Below are 26,977 nucleotides of genomic sequence, written 5' to 3' on the forward strand. Positions count from 1 at the left end.
GTGTGATATGAGTTTTCTGACCAGGGTAACAAACCTATACCTCCTGCATTGGAAGCATAGTGTCCTAACCACTGGAGCATCAGAGAAGGAAAAGAGACTAATATTAAGGTATCAATTAAAATCTATTACATGGGAATATATGAAAGAAGGAATGACAATTTAAATGGCCTGTGAGTATGTAAATTATTGGGAAGTATAATACAGCCCTGATTGTGATATGAAATTTATCTAGTTATTTAGCAATGTCAAAGTTAAAGACACACATAGTCTACACATGGCCCCAGATTCACCTCTGAATGCTTATAGTGAAGAAATTCTCACACATGTCAAAGACTACAAATGAACAAGTTGTATTTGCTACTGCAATACTTTTCATAGTGAAGCTGGAAACAAAGTAAATATCCATCAACAGGAAAAATATGAAAATCATTAAACTATTTGTACTGACATTGAGAAATCTTGCAAAAGTAATGCTGGAGGAGAAAAGCAAGGTGTGAATGATAAATTATCTACGATAGCATTTAAATAAATCTAAAACAGTCTGTAAAATATTATACTATGTATCCATAATTCTTAGCTACATACATATGTAAGAATGCTATAAAAACATGTATCTCTGAAATTGCTCAGTCGTGTCCGACTCTTTGCAACCACACGGACTGTAGCCTAACAGGTTCCTCTGTCCATGGAATTCTCCAGGCCAGAATACTGGAGTGGGTTGCCATTCCCTTCTCCAGGGGATCTTCCCAACCCAGGGGTCGAACCTGGGTCTCCCGCATTGCAGGCAGACTCGTTACCGTCTGAGCCACCAGGGAAGCCAGGAAAAACATGTATAGAACTTGCAAAACACCAAATTAAGGACAGGAGATTTCTCTGTGGAAGAGTACCGGGAAATAAAATGAGCAAGGAACACTTAAGATGAGGTACATGAAGCTCCAGTACTTTGGCCACCTGATATGAAAAGCCAGCTCACTGGAAAAGACCCTGATGCTGGAAAAGATTGAGGGCAGGAGGAGAAGAGAACAAGAGAGGATGAGATGGTTGGATGGCATCACCGACTCAATGGACACGAGTTTGAGCAAACTCAGGGAGATAGTGAAGGATAGAGAAGCCTGCTGCTGCTGCTAAGGCTCTTCAATTGTGTCCTACTCTGTGCAACCCCATAGATGGCAGCCCACCAGGCTCCCCGTCCCTGGGATTCTCCAGGCAGGAACACTGGAGTGGGTTGCCATTTCCTTCTCCAATGCATGAAAGTGAAAAGTGAAAGTGAAGTCGCTCAGTTGTGTCCAACTCTTCATGACCCCATGGACTGCAGCCCACCAGGCTCCGCCATCCATGGGATTTTCCAGGCAAGAGTACTGGAGTGGGGCTCCATTGCTTTCTCTGCAGGGAAGCCTAGCGTGCTACAATCCATGGGGTCTCAAAGAGTCAGACATGACTTAGTGACAACAACAACAACGTAAGTGTGTATGTTTTATTTTATAGGGTAAAGATATTTAAAGTAAATAATCATCATGCTAAAATTTGCTGAAAATGATGTTGGTTATTACACCAAACTTGTTAGGTGTTTTTCTGTATTCTTTAAATTGACTTTGAGATAAAAACATACAAATAAATAAATAATGATTGAGAATGGATAAAAAGAAAAAGATATCTCATATTTCTATAATAGGCAATGGAATGATGTCAATAAATATTGTGTGTTGGGGGAGCCCCAAGATTTAGGAATGTAGTAAGGAGTCAAGTTGTTATTCGAGCACAGGAACAAACTGAAGATATTTTCAAATGTGACAGAACTTGAGTGTATAACCACCTTTAGTCCTTTTTCTTTTGGAGGGGAAAGGTCGGGGCAGGGTTAGGAGTAAAATCACACCATGATGAAATCCAGGCTAATGAAAAGGAAGGGTGATGATGTAGCATTATAAGCACATAGTATTCAAAATTCAGAAATAATAGTACAATGTCTGCATCTTGCTAAAGAATGAAAGTATGACTTCAGCAAGTGAAGAACACAATGTAAGCAGCACTGAAATTCTTTCTAGATGAAAGTACTGCACAATCAAATCTCACTAAGCAGAGAGAATAAAAACAAACACACAGAAATGGAGAAGCTTCAGAGAAATGACGGGTGGCGAGTGTGAGCAATCAAGTAATCCAAATGAAGAACTGAGACATTAAACTCTGGACAGCTTGATTACAAAATACAAATGTTATGCGTCTTGGTAAGTAAATTTGCGAGGTGGAGGATGAACAGCCAACAGGAAGTATAAGAGGGTGACCTTTTTACTTCCCTTAGGGTGAATTCGATCACTACTGATGAAAATTGAAGTGGAATTTTAAGAATAATACTTTCATAGTCTCTTAAAGTTGTAAGCTCATTTCTTTCATCTTCAGATAATTTGGGCATTTATCTCTTACATAAAGAAATAAAGTCAAACAATTCCCTTAATTTTCATTGTTTTACTTTTTTCCTGTCAAAATCAAATAAAATTACATTTAATGTTTTTGTCAAAATAACATGGGTATCATAATACAGTTTTTGTAAGATTTCTTTCCATCCATCCATCCGTCTATTCATCTATGTGCACGAAAGCAATCTAGAAGAATGTTATCTAATTTTATGAGCTATTTATGGACAATATGATTTTGGATATTATTTTTAATTTAAAAAATTGGTTTTACTTGTCTTTCTTCTTTATGCTTTGACATATTGTTTGAAAAGTTCATGATGAACATGTGTAATTTTATAAAACAAATTATAAAAACATTCTTTCAAAACTAAATGTGGGGGGCAGATGTAGGTTTTATATGAGAAAACTGACAGGCCTGCGTAACTGCTTGACTCTAGGGAGCAAAGGAAGAGGCGATTTCAAAGGTTTGGAGGCAGGGCCCCAAGGAGAGGGGCAGAGCCACAGAGTAGGAAATCCAGCAGAGAACGTGGTTGATGGGAGCAAGCATGTTCCTTCAGCCTAGTATACACGTGTTCCAGGGGTTATTGTCTGTACAGAGATGCAAAATTAGAGGCTGGAAGATAAAACTGGTTAGAAAAACATATGTAGGAGTCAACACTGCAGACACATGAGCTGGAGAGATGGAAAAGGAGGAGATTTTAAGAGTGGTGCGTACATAGGGAGAACGTGTGGGTTCTGACACAAGCTGACACCATCACTGTTTTCATGCAGGCCCCCTGGAAAGGAGATATTCTATTAAAAAGGTCACCTCCAGTCACCGAGCACAAAACCAGAGCAGAAATTGGCTGAAGCTAAGATATAATAGCACCTGTGGCCTAAACTCATCTTGACACTTCACAGTGCAATTTGTGATAAAAATATCTAGCCTGGTCCCCTGCCATTCTCAAATTTCAGGCTCACCTTGGATCACTGTGACACCAGAACTCTTTCCACTTCAGCATTGACTCTTGGCATTTGGACAGGGAGACAGTCGCACCATGGTTGATTTATCACTCTGCCTGAGGCCCCGTGGAATTTTCGGTAGAAACCAGACTCAGAGACTACATGCGCCACTGACTTTTTGTCAAATAATATTTGGTCAAATAATTATTTGTCAAATAATTATTTTATTTAAATAAATGCACTTATAAAGTCCTTATGTTATTTGAAAATGCTTAACCGCAAGCCAATGTATTGGGTTAAGAACTATTAAATAAATACATCCCCTCTTAGAAAGCTGGAAGGCAGGTAAAAGATTATACACGCACCTGCTATCATCCATTATGCCTTAAGGCCAGTTAACCATCACTTCTGGGCTGGAGTTAATCAAGTTGGGTTCTCCCACCAGGTGAGCTTGGTTACCACCTGTTAGTTTGGTTGGGTGAGAGGCCCAGCCATGGATTTTTATTTAGCACAATTATTTGACTTTGCAGATTGTTAAAAGAAGTAATATTTCAAAGTAATGCAATGGAGCAATATTTATGAAACTATTTGCATGGTGTTACCAAGAGGCTGGCCCTCCTCTCTCATTATAAATCACTCTCCAGCCAGGTCAGAAGAGCAGGATTGCCAAATATTTAGATCAAGCAGGATCTGTTGCAGAGATCATTATAGGCAAGGAATTAAGAGTCATCAGAAGTTACTGGTGGAGGAAGATGCTGGCAGAACAAAAATCACATGCACAAATGTGGAAAGGAATGGGAGACTGTGACTCTAGTTTTGGAGGGCAAGGCAGAGTACAAAGAAAGACAGCAAGCAAATTGTGAACCCACCAGTATGATCAGCCCTGCCACCCGCTTCTGACACGCTTAGCTGGAGCGCACCCACTTTGGGTAGCTGATCCTACATTACTGCAGCTTGGCAACATCACTTGGTCAGGAAAAGATGTTTTTAAGTTTTCTGAACATTTCCCGCTGGCACTGTCTGTTTGCAGTTACCATTATGGAGTAGGAGCGTGACAAGGATTGGAACTGACAGACACCAAACTCTGCATGTCCTGGAGCCAGCCTCAGTATCTCTGCCACTGTCACGCCAAGCTCCATCACTCCTGGTTTCTCAGTGCCTGCGCCCATGACACCTGTCAGAAACTTTCAAGTGTCTGCTCGTTTCTTCATCAGGGTTGCCTGGGCAGCCTGGACAAGGAAGGGCTGACATTTGGGATGAGGGAAGAATGGGCAGCGCCTTCCTCTTTCTGCCCCTTCCGACTGTCAGTTTGGGTTTTCGCTGGACATGTCAAGGTTTAGACCCAGTCGCTCTGTCATTTGGAAATGCATGCAGTGGTAACTAGATTTGAAAACAATGCGAGAGAGAGGGAGAACTTGGGCCCATCTCCTTAGAGGATGATGCATCGTGAGGAAATTAAACAAACAAAAGAGGCATCGCAGGAGGCTATCTGTGCCCTTTGGAAATGTGCTGCTTTGGGAGATGGGTGGATGCACTCCAGTCATCTGTACACATGGATTCCTTTGCATTAGTTTTTCCTTTCCATTAAAGTGGAATAATTTGGCATATGAGCTATCCAAAATAGCAGAAGTTTTCTTGGTGGGAGGTTTTAGCTGTCTATTGTTTTTCTTCTCTTTAATGATGCTTTCATTTTAATAAAGGATGGAGGGGCAAAAACACAGGTCTTAATTAAAGTCAAAGCTTCACAGTATTGCAAGCTCTGTGTGGATGTGTGTCTATAATTCACTCTTTTTTCTCATTAACATAATTTAGACAAATATGTAAATGAGAAACTGCTGTTTCTGGTCCATCCAAATTTTTTCCCAATGGATTTAACAGAGAGTACCAGGGTTCTTTAACGACTAAATGAGGGTTCTGTTTTTCCTTTAGTCCATCTGAGCCATGAAAACACTAAACAGGTTTCAAGGAGTTAAACTGTGTCATTCCGCTGCCTCATCTCCCATCAGTTTCCAGTTCACTTAAACTCTGGCTCTTGCCGCCTAAATGTCACCCAAACCTTCTATGCTTCATTTGGCTTAGTTTTGTTTTATTCCCCCACAATAAATAAATCTTTCCATTTACTCAGGGGATGTGCCTTCTCAAAGCAGGACATTCCACTAGGGGCTGATGGGACTGGTTTCTCGTGGGGATCTTGTCAATCACATAGCCCTAGTGACTGCTAATACCTTGTGAGGTCTGTACACCCAGATTCAGTAGAAGGTGTGCTGACTTCCGGGTCAGGTGTGGTGTATGGTCCCAATTTTGCCCCCACTCTTTCCTAAATCTTGGGTTCATGACTTCACCTTTTTGTGCCTCTGTCCTGGACTATAGAATGGAAAGATAGAATCATGATTTGCCTCACTCATGAGATCCTTTTGAGGTCCAAATGAGATACTGGTTATGGAATTATTTTGAAAAGAGTAAAGGTATTACTAGTAAAAAATAAAAATAAAAAGAGGGGGTGGGTGGGTATATAGGGAAAGTTTGGATAATTAATACAAACAGATCTTCTAAATATTGCAAATGGAGTTCTACAACCAAGCTTTTCTTCAATCACCACACCTAAGAAGCAAATGGACCCAGGAGCCACGTCTGTATGATGGGGCAGTGGCTACCTTCTGGAAGGTGAAGAAGTAGAAACACACAGCTCAAGTAGGGAGACTGAAATGACATTCTACCTTCTTTAATAATTCTTGAGTGGAACAGGAGATTGCAAAAGCTTCCAGGTAACTTGCACAAGATAGAACTATTAGATCCTAGGAGAGAGAAGAGGACTCATAACAAGTGATAGTGAAAGTGGAGGAGCCTCTTTGGGCTGTGTCTCCAGGATAAAAGGGAAATCTGGAAGGGAGAGGAATGTAAACAGGCAAGTCTAAAAGGACCCCAAGGAGCAGATGGAGGGCCTGTCAATTGCAACATTCCCCATCTCAGTCAGGGGTCTTTCCACCAGGCTCATACCCAGGGTGGCACAGGGAGGACGGGAACTTCATGGAGAGAAAAGCAAAGCCATGGAGCAAAATGTTTCCCTCCATGCCCAGGTGTCCAACATCAAGTAACACTGGCCCTCACAGAGTGTGACATTCCACAGAGATGAAATGATGTGCTGGGTCAGATGTGTGCAGTTTCCAGGCTGATGTCAGGCTGTCAGCCCCGCAGACAAAATCTCACAGGCCATGGACAAAGGGGAGAGGCCACTGGGCCTGAGTGTGGACAAGTAGGTCGCCTTGGAAGAGGTCCCTGCACCCATACAAGCCAGCCGCATCATCCTGCAGTTGATGACACTAAAGGGACTCAACGCCTATGTGTGAGTGTAAGGAGATGTGAGGGAACCCTTCTCCCCCTCGGTCAGTATTCCTCTTTGGCTGAGAAAATGCAGACAGTCACTCTTCAGAAGAAGCGCCTTTCCCCACCTCGAGAGAGGAGTTAACGTGCTGTGGGAACCTGCGCCCCAGCCTAGTGTGTGCAGCTCTGCCCCTCTGAGTACTCTCTACGCTGTCCATCTGCCTGCCTGCAAGGTTCTGATTTCCTATTTCATTCTGGTTGCTGGGAGGGAGGGAAGCTTACAGGGGCACAGACCACCTCCACCAGCCAACTGGCAAAAGGGCTGTACAGTCTTACCAGGGCCATTCCACATACTTGCATTTAATTATATCAATGATAAAGCTGCAATTTTTATCCCTATCTGACTCCTATGTCAAGTTTTAATTGTTTTTTGACTCCTGGAAGAAAGGGTTATTCACAATTTTAATGGGAGAGTCTTGGTGGTATAAATCATATGGGTCCTGGGAACTTCTGTAGGACGTCTAAGAACGCTGACATCATAAATAGAACTGTGGGAAGTGATTAAAAGTGAATCCCAGGCAAACTCTCTGGGGCAAAGCATGAGTTATAAACTGTGCATCAACCTTTGAATCATTCTCTTTCTGATCCTAGTGGGGACTGTACTATAAAGGAGATGACTTGTGTTAGAGGTAGCTTATGCCAACATCTAAAAATACAATTTAGTAAATACAACTGTGAAGTTGTGAATGTTGTTCTGAAAAATAAACTTCAAAAATACAGAATGAGGGAATATACTTACATGGAAAAGGAGATACACTACATGAAAACAAATTTAGGGTTTGCCAGTATCTCTATGACTATAAATGTCAGTGAGGACTCTCAGCATGGAGATTACAGTCACATCCTATTCTGCCCTGGTAGAACCACTTCTGGAATCCTGAGGCCAGGTGGAATGTGACATGCTGAGTAGGACACAGGAAAGACTAAGCAGGCTCCAATGATGGGCATCTTTAAATGTCCAAGTGGTGACCATCATGTATAAGAGGAAGCAACTGCATGGCTATAAGACAGGACCAGATGGTGAATATAAGGAAGAGTTTTCTTACAATTATATCTACTTGAAATATTTAGAATATCTCCCGCAGTATGATATTTTTTAGTTATCAAAATACAATGTCGACAAAATTCATACCTTAGGTAATAGTTGAAGGAAGTGAGATATTATACAGGCATACATGTCCGATGTGTTGTGATTCTAGAAACTACTAGAAATACAACACTTATCCAATGCAGCCTTGACATATTCTAACTACCTGATTCTGAATGTGGATTCTCTTCCTTTTCCTTACTAGTTCACTCATGGGAGCTAACCTAGTGTCTTTCACCTGAGCACGTGATAAGTGTTGTCTGGATAACTGAATAATACACGCTTAAATCTTTTTTATGACGGGGAGGATATGTTCAATAATGTTTGACTAGTGGGTTAACAAACAAGAAAACTAAGTATTCGGGAAGCTTCTTCCTGCCATACTGGTAATTAACACAAGCAATTTTTCCTGGTTTGGTAATACTTCCCTTTAATATTATATATGTAACAGCTGAACACAATATGCTGAATGGCCTTGAGGCATATCCCAGTAAGAAAAAGCACAGTATAATTTATGTTTTTCAAAGAATGCTCACATCCATTATTTCTTTATAATCCTCAAAATACTTTTATGAGGTTTACATTGTTCAAATAAGGAAACCAGACCCAGAGATAGGAAGATAGGAAGGTATTTGCTCAAGGACACCAAGAAAGTAAGTAGCAGTCCCTGAACCCAAAACAAGATCCATCAATTCTAAGATGCATGCTCCTTCCACTGTAGGTCGAGTGCCTCTGAGGAAAGCCCTAATGAAAAGAAGACAGGTTGCATGCGTCCCTGTAGTTAAGCTGGTCAAGACCCCTTTGTCCCTATTTTCCCCATGTGTCTGTCTGCCCAGCTCCCTGCATCCCGTAAAGCGAACTGTTCACAGGATATGACTGGTTTGCCTGGATGCTGAGCTGATGGTGATGCTATGTGAATATGACCACGACATAACTTGTCTTTATAAATATCCATTCCTTGCAGGCTTGTGAAACTACTCACTTGAAATCTAAGTCTGTTTGGCAGGGAGACAGGGACAGGACAGCTGTAAGTTGGCATAGTTACCCTAGGCTAGTCCACTGCAAGCCATCTCACTTAGAGGAGGACTGGAAGCCAGTGTGGTGGTTTAATACCAGGACTGCTGGCAGCTCCCACCTTGTGACCTGGGATTGCAAGGTGATCTGGGACGAGAGGCTCTGAAATATCATCAGACATGCTCCAAGGGTGTGCTAGCTGCTGCTTAAGTGCTTTAGAGAGGGGACATCTATTAAATGTGTTCAGTATTCTCCTTTCCTCTTCAATCACGTCTTCTCTCACTCTTCTCTTTTTTCTCCTTTCTCGAGGAAACAGCCAAAAAGTAACATGTTCTCATAATAACCAGATCAAGTTTCTGCAGATTAATCCATTTAGTAAGCATGAGCAGTTACAATGAGCCTGATGGTGGGCTAAGTTTTGGAAATCCGGAACTGAATCGTACTGTTTCTATGACCGAATGAGTTACAGTACAGTGGAAAAGTAGTTAGACAAGTAAGCTAAAAAGGTTAAAAGTGCTATTATTGAGTTAAGTTATTTACTTATTGAATTAAATTATTGATTTGTAAGATGCTATAATTGACAGTCCTGAAGAAATTATCAGAAACAGTGGAATATATATAATAATATATGTATAATTAAAAAAACGTGTTCTCAAGCTGAACAAGAATGGACCTACAGGGACTTCCCTGGTGGTCCAATGGCTAAGACTCTGCAGTTTCAATGCAGGGAGCCTGGGCTCAATCTCTGATCAGGGAACTAGATCCCATATGCCATAACTAAGTATCCTGTATACCACAACTAGGAAAAAAAAAAAGAAAAAAAAGATCTCACATGCTGCAACTAAACATTCCAAACACTACACAGCAAAAAATCAAAGCTCTGAGTGCGGCAACTAAGGTGCAGTCAAATAAGTAAATACATACTTTTTAAAGAGTGGACTTACAAAGACACCACATAGAAGATAAGTTCATGAAGAAAGATCAGCATTTAACTGCATCCTGAAGAACTTTAATGACTTTAGTAATTACCTTAGTAAAAGAAGTTTCCTAGCAGCAGCAGCAGAAGTAAATAGTGGAAGCAAGCTTCACTTGTAAGGACTTTATTATTGCTTACATAATTTTGATTATGTAACTATGGTTCAACATAGAACAAAGTAATGCCACTTTCTAAATGTTTTACATTTTCCCTGGAGTTTCCAGTTGCTTTTATTTTATTCTTAAAATAGCTTACTCCTTTTTTAGGCCTTTTACACAGATATGCTCCTGGTTTTTTCTTGGGTAATTATAACTACTATTATTAAATACTTTTAAAGGAATGACCTAAAATCATTACATGTTGAAGTGTGAGGATGAAGCTAAAACAGTATTTAGGAAGAAATGTGTTGCTTTCAATGCTTTTATTTAGAAGACAGCTTAGAAGCCAATGATCAAAATCCCTGTATTATCAAACTAGGAAAGAAAAAGTCACTCAAAGTAACTGAAAGGGAGAAAATGACAAAGTAATAATGGAATACTTTGTGCTATTTTTTGGCAAATTTTTGTAGGTATGAAATTATCTCTAAAATGAGAAAAAAAATTTAAGTTGTTTGAAAGATGCTGTTAGAGACTCCTGCTCCGAAACCTTGGGCCAACTTTCTGGACAAAGGAACAGAAGGTGTACTCTCTCAGCTCTCTACATTTCTCCAGAAGCAACAGAAAATGATCACATCGCAGGGTACTGTATCCCTAAGCCAGAAGTGATCCTCAAATTGGAGCAAGGAAAGGAGCCATGGATATTAGAGGAAGAGTGCTCAAGTCAGAGTGTCCCAGGTTGTCTGGTAGATTCCAGGTGATCCACCCAAAAAATTAATTAACAGCAGCAGAAAGCAGTTTGACTTTAACAAAGGTAGAAAATGGTTCCATGATGACAAGCATGAAAGAATTCATTATGGAGAGAAGTCTTATGAATAGAATAAAAATGAGAATGGCAAAAAAAAAAAAAAAAGATGCTGTTAAGAAATCAAAAAGGCAAGACTGACTGGAAGAAAATATTTGCAATAAACACACCTGACTAAGACTTCTATCAAGAATACATAGAGAATTCTTACAACTTTATCATAATAAGACACACAGCCAATTAAAAGATTTGAACAGATATTTCATGAAAGAAGAATTATGAATGTCCAACAAGTACATGAAAACATGCTCAAAATTACTAATCATCAGGGAAATGCAAATAAAATTATAATACTATAACACTACCTTTGAAATATAATGGCTAAAATTTTAAAAGACCATTAACACTAAATGTGGGCTTATAAATATAATAACTGAACTTTCATACATTGCTGTTGAGAGTATGAAATGATACAACTTCTTTGGAAATAATTTAGAAGTTTTAAACAAAGCTAAACATACTCTTAGCATATAACCCAGCTAATACAGTTGTTTACCAAAAGTAATAATCAACCAGTGTGGTACTGACACAAAAACAGACATATTCAGCAATGAAACAGAAGAGAGGGTCTGAAATAAACCCTCACATGTATGGTTAACTGATTCTCAACAAGGGTGACAATTCCTTTCAAATAGTTGCCTCAAAAAATGACTACAGGAAAACTGGATATTCATATGTGAAAGAATGAAATTGGATCCTTACTGTTACATACAAAAATTAACAAAAAATATATCAAAGATGTAGAGAAAGAGCTAAAATTCTAAAACTCTTAGAAGAAAACATTAAGGAGAATCTTTAAAATATTGAATTTGGCAATAATTTCTTGGACATGACACCAAAGGCAACAAGAGCAAAGACAGGTAAACTGGACTTCACCAAAATTTAAAGCTTTTGTGAAACAAAGGACACTGTCAAGGGTGTGAAGAGGCACCCTACAGACTGGAGTGAAGTATCTGTAAATCATATATCTGGAAGGGATTAGGATCCAGAATATATAAAGAAATACTACAACTCAAAATAAATGAGAAATAAAATCCCAATCAAATATTGGCAAAGGACTTGAATAGACATTTTTCCAAAGAAGATATGTGAATGGCCAACAAGTACATGAAAAGGTGCTTAGCATCCCAAGTCATAAGGGAAATGCAAATCAAAATCACAGTGAGATACCACTTCATACCACTAAATGGGTATTATAAAACAACAACAAAAAAAACAAAACAAAGAAAAAAACAACCCAAAACACCAGAGATTGGAACCCTTACGTATTGTGGATGGAAATGGTGCAACTCTTTTGAAAACAGTATGGCAAATCCTCAAAAAGGTAACCAATAGAGCTACCTTACGATGCAGTCATTTTACTTTCAGGCTTATATCCAAAAGTACTGAAAGCAGAGACCTCAACAGATCCTTGTACATCCATGTTCATAGCAGCATCATGCTCAGTAGCCAAAAGGGTATAGCGATGCACATAGCCAGCACGATGAATAAATAAACTAAAGGTGACATACACATACAATGAGATATTATTCATCTGGAAAAAGGGAAGGAATAAAATTCTAATACAGCTAAAACATGGATGACCCTTGAAAATATTATGCTAAGTGTAACAAGCCAGACACAAAAAGGATAGATATATACTCTAATGATTCCACTTGATGCATGTAGAATAAGCACATTCACAGAGACAGGAAGGGTAATGAATTTACTGGAGGCTGGGGAAAGAAGAAACAGGGAGCTATTGTCTAATAGCTTTGGGATTTCTGTTCAGCATGGTAAAAAACAGTTTTGTAAATGGAGTGACAAGGGTTGCCCAAGACGGTGAACATACTTAATGCCACTAAATTGTACACTTAAAAATGGCTAAAATGGTGAATTTTCTATTGTATCCAAGAATAAGAAAAAATACCCCCAAACTTGGTAAAAGGCAAACATCCACCAAGGAAAATGGAGCCGCAAACTGTGGTATTGTTGTATCTGTATATACTGAAATGCCATTCAGTAATGAAAAGCAACAACGTAGGTACCTTTTAGGAATATAATACTAAGCAAATGACCCAGACACGAAAGAAGTACATTTGTTGCTGTTATTCAGTCACCCAGTCATGCCCAACATTTTGCGAACTACATGACTCCATTTATGCTAAGTTTATGAAAAAGCAAAACTAACCTATGATGACAAAAATAAATGAGTCATTGAGTAGGGTTGGGGGTTCTGGCTGTAAACGAGTATAAGGGAGCTTTTAGGGGTAATGGGAATGTTTTATATCTTGATTGGCATTGTGAATATACAGCTTCAGGTATTTGGCACAATTCATCTAAACTTAAAATGAACTCATGGATTGTTTATTGTATGTAAATCATACCTCAATAAAATTGAGGAAAGGAAGGAAGGTGGAAGATCACTGGATGGGAGGAAGAAAAGAAGAATAGAGAGAAGGAAGGAAGGAAAGGAAGGAAGGAGGAAAGAGGGAGGAGGAAAAGGAAGGAGAAAAAAATCACACAGCTATAGCAAGTGGAAAATTAGTAGACGGCAATATTGGCACAAGAGAAGGTAATTACCCATGTTGAATATAACAGAGCCCAGAAATAACTCCACATATATACACAAATTTGGCAATGCCACAGATAGCTCTGAAAAGGAAAGAACGTTTAAAGTGGAACAATAAGCTAGCCATGTAGTCAAAAAGTTTAATGCTATCCCAAATTGCACCACTACATGGGAAATTCTGGATGGATACAACACCTAAATGTGAAAGACAAAATTTTATAGTTTTAAAGAGAAAATATAGAATAACTTCATGATTTCAAGGTACTGAAGAATTTCGTCAAATATATCACAGCCCCGGCACTCTCCAGTACATATATTTTATAAATACTAAGGAATTTGATCACATCAAAAGACAATAAAGGAAAACGGTAAGCCGAAGACTCACAAAAGATGATCTGCAAACACATTAAAGTTAAGGTTTTATATCTAGAGTATTAAGGGAGTCCCAGGAGTCTTACTGCAGGGCGAAGCTTCAATCATTTCAGAACTGCACAGGCTACTACCTTAAAATGATACTATCTGAAAAGTTAACTATTTAAACATATTGATACATATATTTTTTTAATTCAACGTAACTACTGTCTTGTGCTACCCATCACTCTAGTTGATTTTCAAACTTGGTAAAAAATCCTCAGCTGCTTCTCAGTGATAGAAAGAACCACATTTATTTCTGGCTTCAAGGTCCTCGAGAGAAGGAGGTTTTGATGAGCACACGACAGATAGTTTGAACGTGACCCTGTGAGGATAAATCCAGTAGAGACAGATCAGGTGACCTAAGTGACCAGGCAAGAGGTTTCCTCCACTGAGCCACTGTCTGCAAAAGTGCCATCACAAACCACTGCACTCAAATGAGTTAAAATTAAAAATGTACTTTTCAAACCCACAAAAACAAATAAGTGGAGAAACAATGTAAACAGTTATTCTGAAAAATGATGTCTGTGTAACTGTGAAGCACTTAAACTTATAGAGTTACTAAATCTTAAAATTTTACTAAGACTTGAAACACACTGAAGACCGCATGCCTATGAGTTTCCAACCAAAACTGCTTATTTTTCCTCCCCTCCATACTGTTCTAGCAGGTTTTTAAAATATGTGGCTCTATTCTGATAGACATATATGCATGCATGATCATATCTTCTTGATTTAGTGAGTCTTTTAGCAATACTATACCATCTGAGGAGAAGGCAATGGCAGCCCACTCCAGTACTCTTGCCTGGAAAATCCCATGGATGGAGGAGCCTTGTAGGCTGCAGTCCATGGGGTTGCTAGGACATGACTGAGCGACTTCACTTTCACTTTTCACTTTCATGCATTGGAGCAGGCAATGACAACCCATTCCAGTGTTCTTGCCTGGAGAATCCTGGGGATGGGGGAGCCTGGTGGGCTGCCGCCTATGGGGTCGCACAAGGTTGGACACGACTGAAGTAACTTAGCAGCAGCAGCAGCAGCAGCAGCATACCATCTGTATTAGGGTTCTCCAGAGACACAGAATCAATAAGATATTGATATAGATGAATATTTATTAAGAAGAACTGGTTAATGCGATTATGAGCTAGAGAAGTTCAAACTTTGCCATGGAGACCCAGAAAAGCAGGTGCTGTAATTCAGCCTAAATCCAAAGGTCTCAGAACTAGAAGAACCAATGGTGTAAAGTTCAATCCAAGGGTACAAGATAAGATGTGATGTCCAGCTTAAGTAGTGAGGCAGAAATAAAAGAGGCAAATTTCTCCTTCTGCCTTTTGTGTTATTTAGGTTCTCAATAGACTGGAGTATGCCCACCCACATTGGGCAGGGAAATCTACTTTCAGAGTCCACCAACTCAAATGCTAATCTTATCCAGAAACACCCTCAAAGAGACATCCAGAAATAGCGTTTAACATGGGCACTTTTGGCCCGTCAAGTTGTCACATAAAACTGACCCTCACATCATCCATTTTGTTCTTTAGGGAGGTTAGATGAAAAAAAAAAAAAAAAAAGACAGTCCAGAACATTGCATGTGAAACCATTTGTGTAAAAAGAAGAGATTAAGTATATAAATACACATGTATGTACATACACATATACAAACACAAGTTCTCAGTCCTCCTTAGGTGGTGAGAAATAGCACTTTATATAATTAGAAGCAAATACAGGCACTGATGAACAAAAGGCTGTAGTCTTTCCCAGTTTCTGCCAAACAGCGTAGAAGAGGAAAACAATTTTAGTGAGAACTAAAAACCACTGGGAATTGCTTTAATAGCTAAATGGGGAAAATGTAAAGATAAGAGAAACCATCAAATATAAAACTTAGCCTGCAATAATGAGGCTAGCTTCAAGCCACAGTTTAGGATTTTTAGTTATAAATTAAGCCAGTGTTGAGTGTTGACAAGATTAAGGATTTTTTAAATATACATCAAATAAGTGATGTCCAAATTTCCTCCGATCTTCCCCAAGGGGTATGACCTAGTCAGGGTTGGGATTACAGGAGTCTAAAATGAAATTTCTTACCCAAGGTAACTGGGACATCAAAGGTTTAAAGAAAGTAAAGCTCTGGGTAGAAGTGTCAAGGCCCAAGGTAGACGAGTCAAGCCAGAAGGAATGTCTGGGAAATTAGTAAAACTAAAGGAGAATGAATGATCAGAATTAGAAGTGGCACTGATGTCAGACATACAACAAGGAGTCTAGGGTCAGAGAGATAACAACAGATGAAATATGTTGGAAGCAGAAGGGGAAAGAGATTTCTGAGTGATTGCCTAGAAAGACATTGGTCTAGCTTACAAGCAATAGATAACTGAGTAGATGAGACTCAGCTATAAAAAGGTGACTAACTTTAGAGTCCCCACTCTAGGAATGACGCAGATATTGTGCTTTGGTCTGTTTCAAAGTATCCAACTTGAGAGGCTGCTCTGACTCCACGAATGAAATCAATCACCTAAAACATTTCCGAAACTTCCTTTCTGAAAATGCCTTCAGAGTTTTTAAGCTCACCATATAGTTATTTATACTTGGGTATCACTGTATTTTGCAAAGCACTTTCATATGCATCGTATCTCACAAAGTCACCAAATTTCACGTCTCAAGAAACACTGCAGTCCCCTTTGCCTTCGGTGGTTGTTCACTTCAGCTGCCTTTGGACAGTTTCATTTCCTCCCTTACCTGGGAAGGAAGTGAAGGCCAGACAAAGGAGCAAAGCAGGGGGCAGGACAGAAGGAGAAGCTGGCCGTTAGGTTCTGGAGCTCCATTCATAACCATCCCCTAAGATGGAGTTTTCCCAAATTTTCAACATAACTAATGATTTCCTGACTGAAAGCAGAAACCAGGATGTGAGCTTTCCAGGCGATTAATTCTTTAAAGTCACTATGCTAAGTGTTCATAGAAAGGCTTCAAAAAAAATCTTAAATCATAGAACATGTTTTTCATTTGAAGGTATCTTGGGTTTATTTATAGTGTACTTTTAAAAAACTTATTTCAGGGAATGAATTGGGTCACAGAGTTATGGAATGCTATTTTTTTTTCTTCTTTTTGCTCACCCTAAGCCTCATTTTATGAATGATTTGTAACTTTTATTTTTTTATTATTTATTTATTTATTTATATTTTTACTTTATTTTACTTTACAATACTGTATTGGTTTTGCCATACATTGACATGAATCCACCACGGGTGTACATGCGTTCCCAAACATAAACCCCCCTCCCACCTCCCTCCCCATAACATCTCTCTGGGTCATCCCCGTGTACCAGCCCCAAGCATGCTGTATCCTGCATCGGACATAGACTGGTGATTCAATTCTTACATGATAGTATACATGTTTCAATGCCATTCTCCCAAATCATCCCACCCTCTCCCTCTCCCACAGAGTCCAAAAGTCCGTTATACACATCTGTGTCTTTTTTGCTGTCTTGCATACAGGGTCATCATTGCCATCTTTCTAAATTCCATATATATGTGTTAGTATACTGTATTGGTGTTTTTCTTTCTGGCTTACTTCACTCTGTATAATCGGCTCCAGTTTCATCCATCTCATCAGAACGGATTCAAATGTATTCTTTTTAACGGCTGAGTAATACTCCATTGTGTATATGTACCACAGCTTTCTTATCCATTCATCTGCTGATGGACATCTAGGTTGTTTCCATGTCCTGGCTATTATAAACAGTGCTGCGATGAACATTGGGGTACATGTGTCTCTTTCAATTCTGGTTTCCTTGGTGTGTATGCCCAGCAGTGGGATTGCTGGATCATAAGGCAGTTCTATTTCCAGTTTTTTAAGGAATCTCCACACTGTTCTCCATAGTGGCTGTACTAGTTTGCATTCCCACCAACAGTGTAGGAGGGTTCCCTTTTCTCCACACCCTCTCCAGCATTTATTGCTTGTAGATTTTTGGATCGCAGCCATTCTGACTGGTGTGAAGTGGTACCTCATTGTGGTTTTGATTTGCATTTCTCGAATAATGAGTGATGTTGAGCATCTTTTCATGTGTTTGTTAGCCATCCGTATCTCTTCTTTGGAGAAATGTCTATTTAGTTCTTTGGCCCATTTTTTCATTGGGTCCTTTATTTTTCTGGAATTGAGCTGCATAAGTTGCTTGTATATTTTTGAGATTAGTTGTTTGTCAGTTGTTTCATTTGCTATTATTTCCTCCCATTCAGAAGGCTGTCTTTTCACCTTGCTTATATTTTCCTTTGTTGTGCAGAAGCTTTTAATTTTAATTAGATCCCATTTGTTTATTTTTGCTTTTATTTCCAGAATTCTGGGAGGTGGATCATAGAGGATCCTGCTGTGATTTATGTCAGAGAGTGTTTTGCCTATGTTCTCCTCTAGGAGTTTTATAGTTTCTGGTCTTACATTTAGATCTTTAACCCATTTTGAGTTTATTTTTGTGTGTGGTGTTAGAAAGTGATCTAGTTTCATTCTTTTACAAGTGGTTGATCAGTTTTCCCAGTACCACTTGTTAAAGATTTTGTAACTTTTAAGATTTGTTCCAAAAGAGGACTTTCAAACATGTTTTGAGCAGCATCTCCATCATCAGAAAAATGTGAATTTTACAAAGTAAGAGAATGCCTTTCACTGAGATACTGCAGTGAAGAAGAGCATGGACTTTGGGCCTAGAGAGCTTGAATTAACATCATGGAATTCACAGCTATTCACAGCTACTACCTATATGTGAAACTGTTAGTAACTCAGTTGTGTCTGACTCTTTGTGACCCAATGGACTGTATCCTGCCAGACTTCTTTATCCATAGAATTCTCTAGGCAAAAAGGGAATGGCTACCCACTCCAAGTATTATTGCCTGGAGAATTCCAAGGACAAAGGAGCCTAGTAGGCTACATACAGTCCATGGGGTCGCAAAGAGTGGGCTATGACTCAACAACTATCACTTGCACCATTATGTGACCCAGTCTGATGACTGAGCCCTTCAGGGCCTTACTTTCCTTATTTTTAAAATGGGGATGAGAGCACTGACCTGATGGCATTGTTGAATGATTAAATTCATTGATAGCTATAAAATGTTTTTACAGTATTTGCATAAGTGATAATTATTGTTACCTAATTAGATTCATAAAATTCTGAACTTCATTCCTGACAGGAAAAATGTCTCATTAATTTACAATCACCTATCTGAAGTTTTGAGAAGACTGTGATGCTAAGCTACAAACTTAAAGTGTGTTAGTTCTATTCATCGTGGATAAATAATAATTTAAATATGTCTGACAAGAGTTTGTTTTATAAATAATATTACTCTCCCTTTGAATTTCTCTTTAAATCTCATTTCGTATATAAAAACTATATACTAAGAATATACATATGTATATATAATATGTAGGAATTATATAAGTATATATAACATATATATACACACATATATATTTAAGAACATATATATATATATACACACACACATATACATACATATGTGAGTATATATAAGAACTGAATCAATGGACATGAGTTTGAACAAACTCTGGGAGACAGTGAAGGACAGGGAAGCCTGGCATGCTGCAATCCATGGGGTTGCAAAGAGTCAGACATGACTTAGGGGCTGAATCACAAAAAAATAAGAATTATACACTGAGAATAAAGATTAGATTCTGTTTGAAAATTTTAACTGAATGAATGACAAGGCCTTCTATCTCCAGGTATGCAGTCTCTGATATAGACAGCCAGGTGTGTCCACAACCAAATTCATACAGCCTGCTGGTTGCTTGAGGTGTAACTAGAGAAGCCCCTATAATGCAGACCTTCTCAAATCCATCCAAGTTGCACATCATTTTGTCATTCTGCTTCTTGACATTAACCTTCCTTTCCTGTTTGCTTGTTAACCCATTTCCACTGCCCATTTTTCATGTTTCCACATTCTACATTGTTCTGAAACAGAATGAAGTAGTTTGCTTGCTTCATCCAGGATAAAGAAAGTGGGAGGGTGGATTTTTCAAGTGAAAATCTCTTTGATGAAAGAGACTCATCCTGTTTAATATGCAACAATATATCTGTAAACACAGCCTAATAGACTTCTGTGTATTGGAACCGTTCTTTCTTTCCTTCATAAAACAATTATGCATTGAGCGTCTGTGCATGCAAGGTATCCTTTAGCCCAGAACAAAACAAGTCCTTCCCTTTATTTGGACGAAAAATACACGCTTCCATAAATATATAACATGTCAGGGGGTGACAAGCGCAGCAGAGGAAATCTAAGCAGGGTAAGTGGAGTGCGATGGGGGGCGGGAATGCTTCTTCAGATAGAGTGGTCTCGGAAGGCCTCTCTCAGGAGCTGACATTTGAGCAAAGACCTGAATGGTGAGTACAAAGTCCAGTACTGGCCAGTGTGGTTGGAGTAAGGAGAATGCATGGAGAGCGATAGGGAATGGTATTTGTATTTAGTTTTGCTTCATTCTCATAGCCATTGGGACATTGATTTCTCTAGAACAGATCATACAAGGCCATATAGGGTCTTGTAAGGACTGTGGCTCTTACTCTAATGAGATGGGAAACCATGGGCAGGGGAGACACAGATTATGATTTCGCATTTTTTAAAGGATTGCACTGACTTCCTGTTAAGAATAGACTGAAGAAAGGCAAGAGTAAAATCGGGAGACTGGTGAGCAGTGGAGTCGGGATGAATGATCCAGGTGAGAAATGACAGCAGCCGGGATCAAGATGTTAACTGTAGACGTGGTGGGAATATGGTTGCATCTGGAATTAATTTCTCACTGTCATTTCTGGGCCTTAATTCATGTAGTTCTTTCGTGCAATCTTTAACATTGTGCCCATCATAGCATATAATGATTATTTATATGTATAGCAGTCTGCAGGAGTTGGTGATGGACAGGGATGCCTGGTGTGCTGCAGTCCATGGGGTCGCAAAGAGTTGGACACGACTGAATGACTGAACTGAACTGATATCAGTCTCCTCCAGATAAAAGTGATCCAGAAGTAAGCCAACCTCTTATTACTCTTATATTTCTAATTTCTAGGATATTGAAGGTGCCCAGCAAACATCTTCGGAGTGAGTGCATCCCCAAATGTGTCATTCTGGATATGGATTAGCATAGGTTTTAAAGTCAGTTTCAAAACCAGAGAGGGCAACCTGAACTATGGAATTACTTAGAAAATATTTCTAGAGAAATCACTGATCCAGTAGGGGTGGGAGGAAATAAGAAGTACATGCAAATATTAGTGTTTTTCAATTAAATAATTAAGCCCAATTTTCACTCACAAATGTCCTCCTATGTGTGCCTAGTTTCTTGACTACTGTACTTTAATAAAATAGGTGTTGTGCTTGATTAAATGTTATATCATAAAATAATTCTAGGGAAAACATTTATATGTTTATAATATGCATATGTGCTTATGCACATATGTATGAATGAAACAGCAAAGAATCCAGGAATAAATATTGCCCATTAAGAGGCCCACTGACCAAACTGCCAAAAAAGCGTTGCAAAATCCATTTTAATATATGATAAGTCAATATACTATATGACACATAAAATATTTGTAGTGTAAACCTATAGGTCTGGCCAATAACCAGACCACCTGACCTGCCTCTTGAGAAACCTGTATGCAGGTCAGAAAGCTATCATGTATACTATCATGTAAGAATTGAATCGCCAGTCTATGTCTGACGCAGGATACAGCATGCTTGGGGCTGGTGCATGGGGATGACCCACAGAGATGTTATGGGGAGGGAGGTGGGAGGGGGGTTCATGTTTGGGAACACATGTAAGAATTAAAGATTTTAAAATTAAATTAAAAAAAAAAAAAAAAGAAAGCAACAGTTAGAACCAGACATGGAACAATAGACTGGTTCCAAATGGGAAAAGGAGTATGTCAAGGCTGTATATTGTCACCCTGATTATTTAACATATATGCAAAGTACATCATGAGAAACACTGGGCTGGGAGAAGCACAAGCTGGAATCAAGACTGCCAGGAGAAATATCAATAACCTCAGATATGCAGATGACACCACCCTTATGGCAGAAAGTGAAGAGGAACTAAAGAGCCTCTTGATGAAAGTGAGAGATGAGAGTGAAAAAGTTGGCCTGCAGCTCAACATTCAGAAAACTAAGATCATGGCATCTGGTCCCATCACTTCATGGGAAATAGACGTGGAAACAGTGGAAACAGTATCAGACTTTATTTTTTGGGGCTCCAAAATCACTACAGATGGTGACTGCAGCCATGAAATTAAAAGACGCTTACTCCTTGGAAGGAAAGTTAGGACCAACCTAGATAGCATATTCAAAAGCAGAGATATTACTTTGCCAACAAAGGTCCGTCTAGTCAAGGCTATGGTTTTTCCAGTGGTCAGGCATGGATGTGAGAGTTGGACTGTGATGAAAGCTGAGCGCCGAAGAATTGATGCGTTTGAACTGTGGTGTTGGAGAAGACTCTTGAGAGTCCCTTAGACTTCAAGGAGATCCAACCAGTCCATTCTGAAGGAGATCAATCTTGGGTGTTCATTGGAGGGACTGATGCTAAAGCTGAAACTCCAATACTTTGGCCACCTCATGCAAAGACTTGACTCATTGGAAAAGACCCTTATGCTGGGAGGGATCGAGGGCAGGAGGAGAAGGGGACGATGACAGAGGATGAGATGGCTGGATGGCATCACTGACTCGATGGACATGAGTTTGAGTAAACTCCGGGAGTTGGTGATGGACAGGGAGGCCTGGCGTGCTGCGATTCATGGGGTCACAAAGAGTTGGACACGACTGAGTGACTGAACTGAACTGAACTGAATAAATTGGAGTTAAGATTCTAATTTTTTTTCAGTTAAATTTAATTTGTTAGGCAGCAGTTAAGCTTGATTTGTGAAGAGATGTACACTGACTCTCATGATAGTAACCCCCACCCATCATAACCTCTTTAAACTTCAAGGAATGCATGGACTATTTAAGTGCAAACCTTTTACAGTGTAGAGCAATTCTTTGACAATGTATCATTCTCAGCTGGGTATATCAAGTAAAGTTTTAAAGGAGGGAGAGCAGAGTATTTCATTTGGAGGCATGCTCTTACATTTATTATGTTTGAGCAACATAGAGAAAATTAATGCGGCTACAGAAAGTGGATTATATACTATGGCTCTGCAGATAATGGAGTCTTGGGGAAGACTGTCTTTATATGCACATAGGCAAATATGGATGTTGGGAATGAAAGTTTGTAAATAGGTAAATATGGATAGTATTTTGATGAAACTTAGTTTTATATATTAACTTTCTGAAATAACTCATGTACTATTTTTCACTTAGTAAAATGGTATCACCTAATTGAAACAAAACTGCTCTGTTATACTTTAAACAGTGGTCTCACTATGTTCAAATTAGGTCTCAAAGGCTGTAGATGGGGAAAAACCAAAAACATCATGATTCTGTGACACCACAGCCTAAGCAAGTCACAGAAAGTAGGTAACTGTTTTATAAGAAAAGAAGGCACAAAGTAGATATTAATTAATGAGTATGATACAGATACATTTTTCTATGTAGCACTCTAACGTGAGTAAAAGCTGACTTACTGTGGAGCTCATAGGCAAGTTAGAAAGCTATTTACAATGTCATTATAGGACTTCTCTGCACAGATTCTGAAGTCTCTCTCTCTTTCTCTCTCACACACGCACACACTTTTCAGGCTATTTAGGATGACTTTTGACAACTCTTTTTGATAAGCCAATTAATTAGTTAAAATATTTTAGAAATGTTGTTATTGTTTTAAATAAGTTATTGCAAGCCCAGGACATTTTTTTTCTAGCAATTATGCTATAATAGATAGCCTGAGAAACTTTAAATATAGGGTAAAAGTTAGAGTACATTTTTTTTTTTTTAATGAAAGACTGAATTAAATAGAGTATTGTTGCATTGTGTTAGCTGCTGTTGTGTCTGACTCTTTGCAACCCCATGGACTGCAACCCCATGCCAGGCTCCCGTCAGAGAATTTTCCAGGCAACAGTACTGGAGTGGGTTGCCATTTTCTTCTCCAGGGGATCTGCCCAACCCAGGGGTCGAACCCGGGTCTCCCGCACTGCAGGAAGATAGTTTACCATCTGAGGCACCAGGGAAGTAGCAGAAATATTAAAAATCAAAGCACTAAAAAAACAGAAGAGGAACCCAAGTTGGAAAGGTGGAAGTAAAACTACAATTGTTCATAGATGACATCATTCTATAGATAGAAAACCCTAAACACGCCACCACCAGGAAACTACTAGAGCTCATTAATGAATTCAGTAACGTTGCAGGATACGGAGTTAATATACAGAAATCTGTTGCATTTCTACACACTAAGAATTAATCATCAGAAAGAGAAATTAAGGAAACAACCCCGTTTACAATTGTATCTAAAGAATAAAATATCTAGGAATAAACCTACCTAAAGAGGTAATAGACCTATGTATGGAAAAATATTAAGACACTGATCAAAGAAATTGAAGATGATACAAACAGACGGAAAGATATGCTGTGTTCATGAACTGGAAGAATTAATATTGTTAAAATGACCATACTACCAAGGCAATTTACATATTCAATGCAATCCCTATGAAAATCCCAAATGCATTTTTTTTTTACAAAATTAAAACAAACAATTTTTAAATTTGTATGGAAACACAAAACATCTCAAATAGCCAAAACAATCTTGAGAAAGAACGGAGCTAAAGGAATCATGCTCTCTGATTTCAGACTATATTACAAGGCTACAGGAATCAAAATAGTATGGTACTGGCATAAAAACGGACACAGATCAGTGGAACAAAATAGACAGCCCAGAAATAAACCCATGCATTTGTGGTCAACTAACTTACAACAAAGGAGGCAAGAACACACAATGGAGAAAAGACAGTCTGTTCAATAAACAGTGCTGGGAAAACTAGACAACCACATATGAAAGAATTATATTAGAACATTCTTTAATACCATACACAAAAGTAAACTCAAAATCTAAGACCAGATACTACAAATCTCCTAGAGGAAAACCTGGGCAGAACATTTTTTGACATAAATCAGAGAAATATTTTTTTGAATCTGTCTCCTAAAGTGAAGTAAATAAAAGTAAAAATAAACAAATAGTGCCTAATGAAACTTAAAAGCTTTTGCACAGTGGAGGAAACCATTGACAGAATGAAAGGACAATACACTGAGTGGAAGAATATATTTACAAATGATATAACCAATAAAGGATTAGTATCCACCGTTTTTCCAGTAGTCATGTATGGATGTGAGAGTTGGACTACAAAGAAAGAAAAGATGCTTTTGAACTGTGGTGTCGGAGAAGACTCTTGAGAGTCCCTTGGACTGCAAGGAGTTCCAACCAGTCCATCCTAAAGGATATCAGTCCTGAACACTCATTGGAAGGACTGATGTTGAAACTGAAACTCCAATACTTTGGCCACCTGATGCGAAGAGCTGACTCATTTGAAAAGACTCTGATGCTGGGAAAGATTGAGGGCAGGAGGAGAAGGGGACGATAGAGGATGAGATGGCTGGATGGCATCACCAACTCAATGAACATGAGTTTGGGTGGACTCCGGGAGTTGGTGATCGACAGGGAGGCCTAGCGTGCTGCAGTCCATGGGGTCACAAAGAGCTGGCCACGACTGAGTGACTGAACTGAACTGATCCAACATATATAAACGACTCAGATCAAAGATGATTCCATTTTGATGAGAAAAAACTGCTCAACACCACTTTTGTGCTGAACATCAGCAAGTTTTCTAATTGGCATCAACTGTCTTTTCCCTTTCTTTTCCTTATTCCCTCAGCACTCTATATCCTTATCCACTAAGAGTTCACATGTTAATTCTGCACCAGGATCTGCTTCAAGCTCTCCTTTGCCATGATTCCATGTTTTACCACTTACATCATTCTTACTTTAGCCACTCATCCCTAGACATATTCCAAACTTAGAATTTTCTCTTCTTTCTTAGGAAAACTCCCTTGTCTTAGGCTGCCACATTCCATGCTACTCTAGAAAAAAAACAGCATATACTAACACATTAATATGTAATAACACTGCGTATCCCACTCACCAAGTGGCAACTTAGCATTCAGGATTATAATTACCCAAAGGAGAACTACCACTGCTGGAAATTTTCAGGTAAATTTGTAGCAAGATAATCATTTCAGAGAGGTGACTGTCTTTGGATGTTCTTGAGATCTTCTAAGTATTTGCTGATGTACTAGAAATAACACACTGCTTCATCAAAGGCTGATGGTCCATCACACAAACAAGTAACTAACATATCTTGGGCCCTTCCAGTGTTCTTCCCCTTTCTAGGTCTTAGTCGTGGTACTTTACAGCATGGTATTTAGAGAAGTTATAGAGGCCAGAGTCAAGTCATACTCACAGCCTTCTGTAGCAAAGGCTTCTTTTTGAAAAGAGAATTAGGAAAAGCAGATGGTGAATGTCACATTGGATCAGCTGTGCTGTATGGGAAGAATGGAGGGGTCTCAGTGGACTCTGTGTTGTCCACCCTGGGCTTTAGACAGCAATGTACATCTGACTTAGGCTGCTCTTATGACAAACTACCACCGAACACTCATTGTTTTGATGTAAAGAGCCCTGCAGATTGCTTTTGATCTGCATATTAACAAAGACAAGAAAGACAGCCAGGTTACTTCTTAGAAGCAACAAGAAAGACATTTTCCCTTGAAAATGTGCAAGATACATCCCTGCTGGAAAACACACACACACACACACAAACAAAACAAAACAAACAAACAAGAAATGAAAATCCTTTTATCCAGAATCTGTGGCTCGCTTTCTTGTATTCCTCAGTACACACAAATATGTGAAAATGCAGAGCATTCAGACGTGCAGCTTGATCGAGTGATAATCTCTTATAATGTTCCTCTATTTAAAGCAACAAACAGATGGAGGGTTTATGAGCAAGGCTGGTAAAAGTAAAAGCAAATGATTGTAATAGTTGTACTTTTAATAGGATTCCCCGCAATCAAAAACATTATTCCCCAAGGAACAAACTGTTTTATAAAATTACATTACTTAGGAAAGAGACAGTCCGCCCTGCCTTTGCTGAGGCGACAAAGGACTCCAGGATGGTCTTTACTTCAGGGACTCTCAAGTCAGATGGGTGTTCTGGAAGGACAGAGGGCTACCCGGCTCCACAATCCCAAAGAAGAAACTCAGTGGAACAGGGTCAAAAGTAGAAAGACCAAGTGGCGAAA

The 26,977-nt window shown here is 39.0% G+C and overlaps 1 protein-coding gene across 2 annotated transcripts in view; it reads right to left on the reverse strand.

Annotated features, from left to right (window-relative positions):
• The window catches only part of LRMDA (leucine rich melanocyte differentiation associated), a 1,204,472-nt gene that overhangs the window by 11,711 nt on the left and 1,165,784 nt on the right, over positions 1-26,977 (reverse strand). The window lies entirely within an intron of this gene.

The sequence above is a fragment of the Capricornis sumatraensis genome, chromosome 10 (genome assembly GCF_032405125.1).
Source record: "Capricornis sumatraensis isolate serow.1 chromosome 10, serow.2, whole genome shotgun sequence".
Lineage (NCBI taxonomy): Eukaryota > Metazoa > Chordata > Mammalia > Artiodactyla > Bovidae > Capricornis > Capricornis sumatraensis.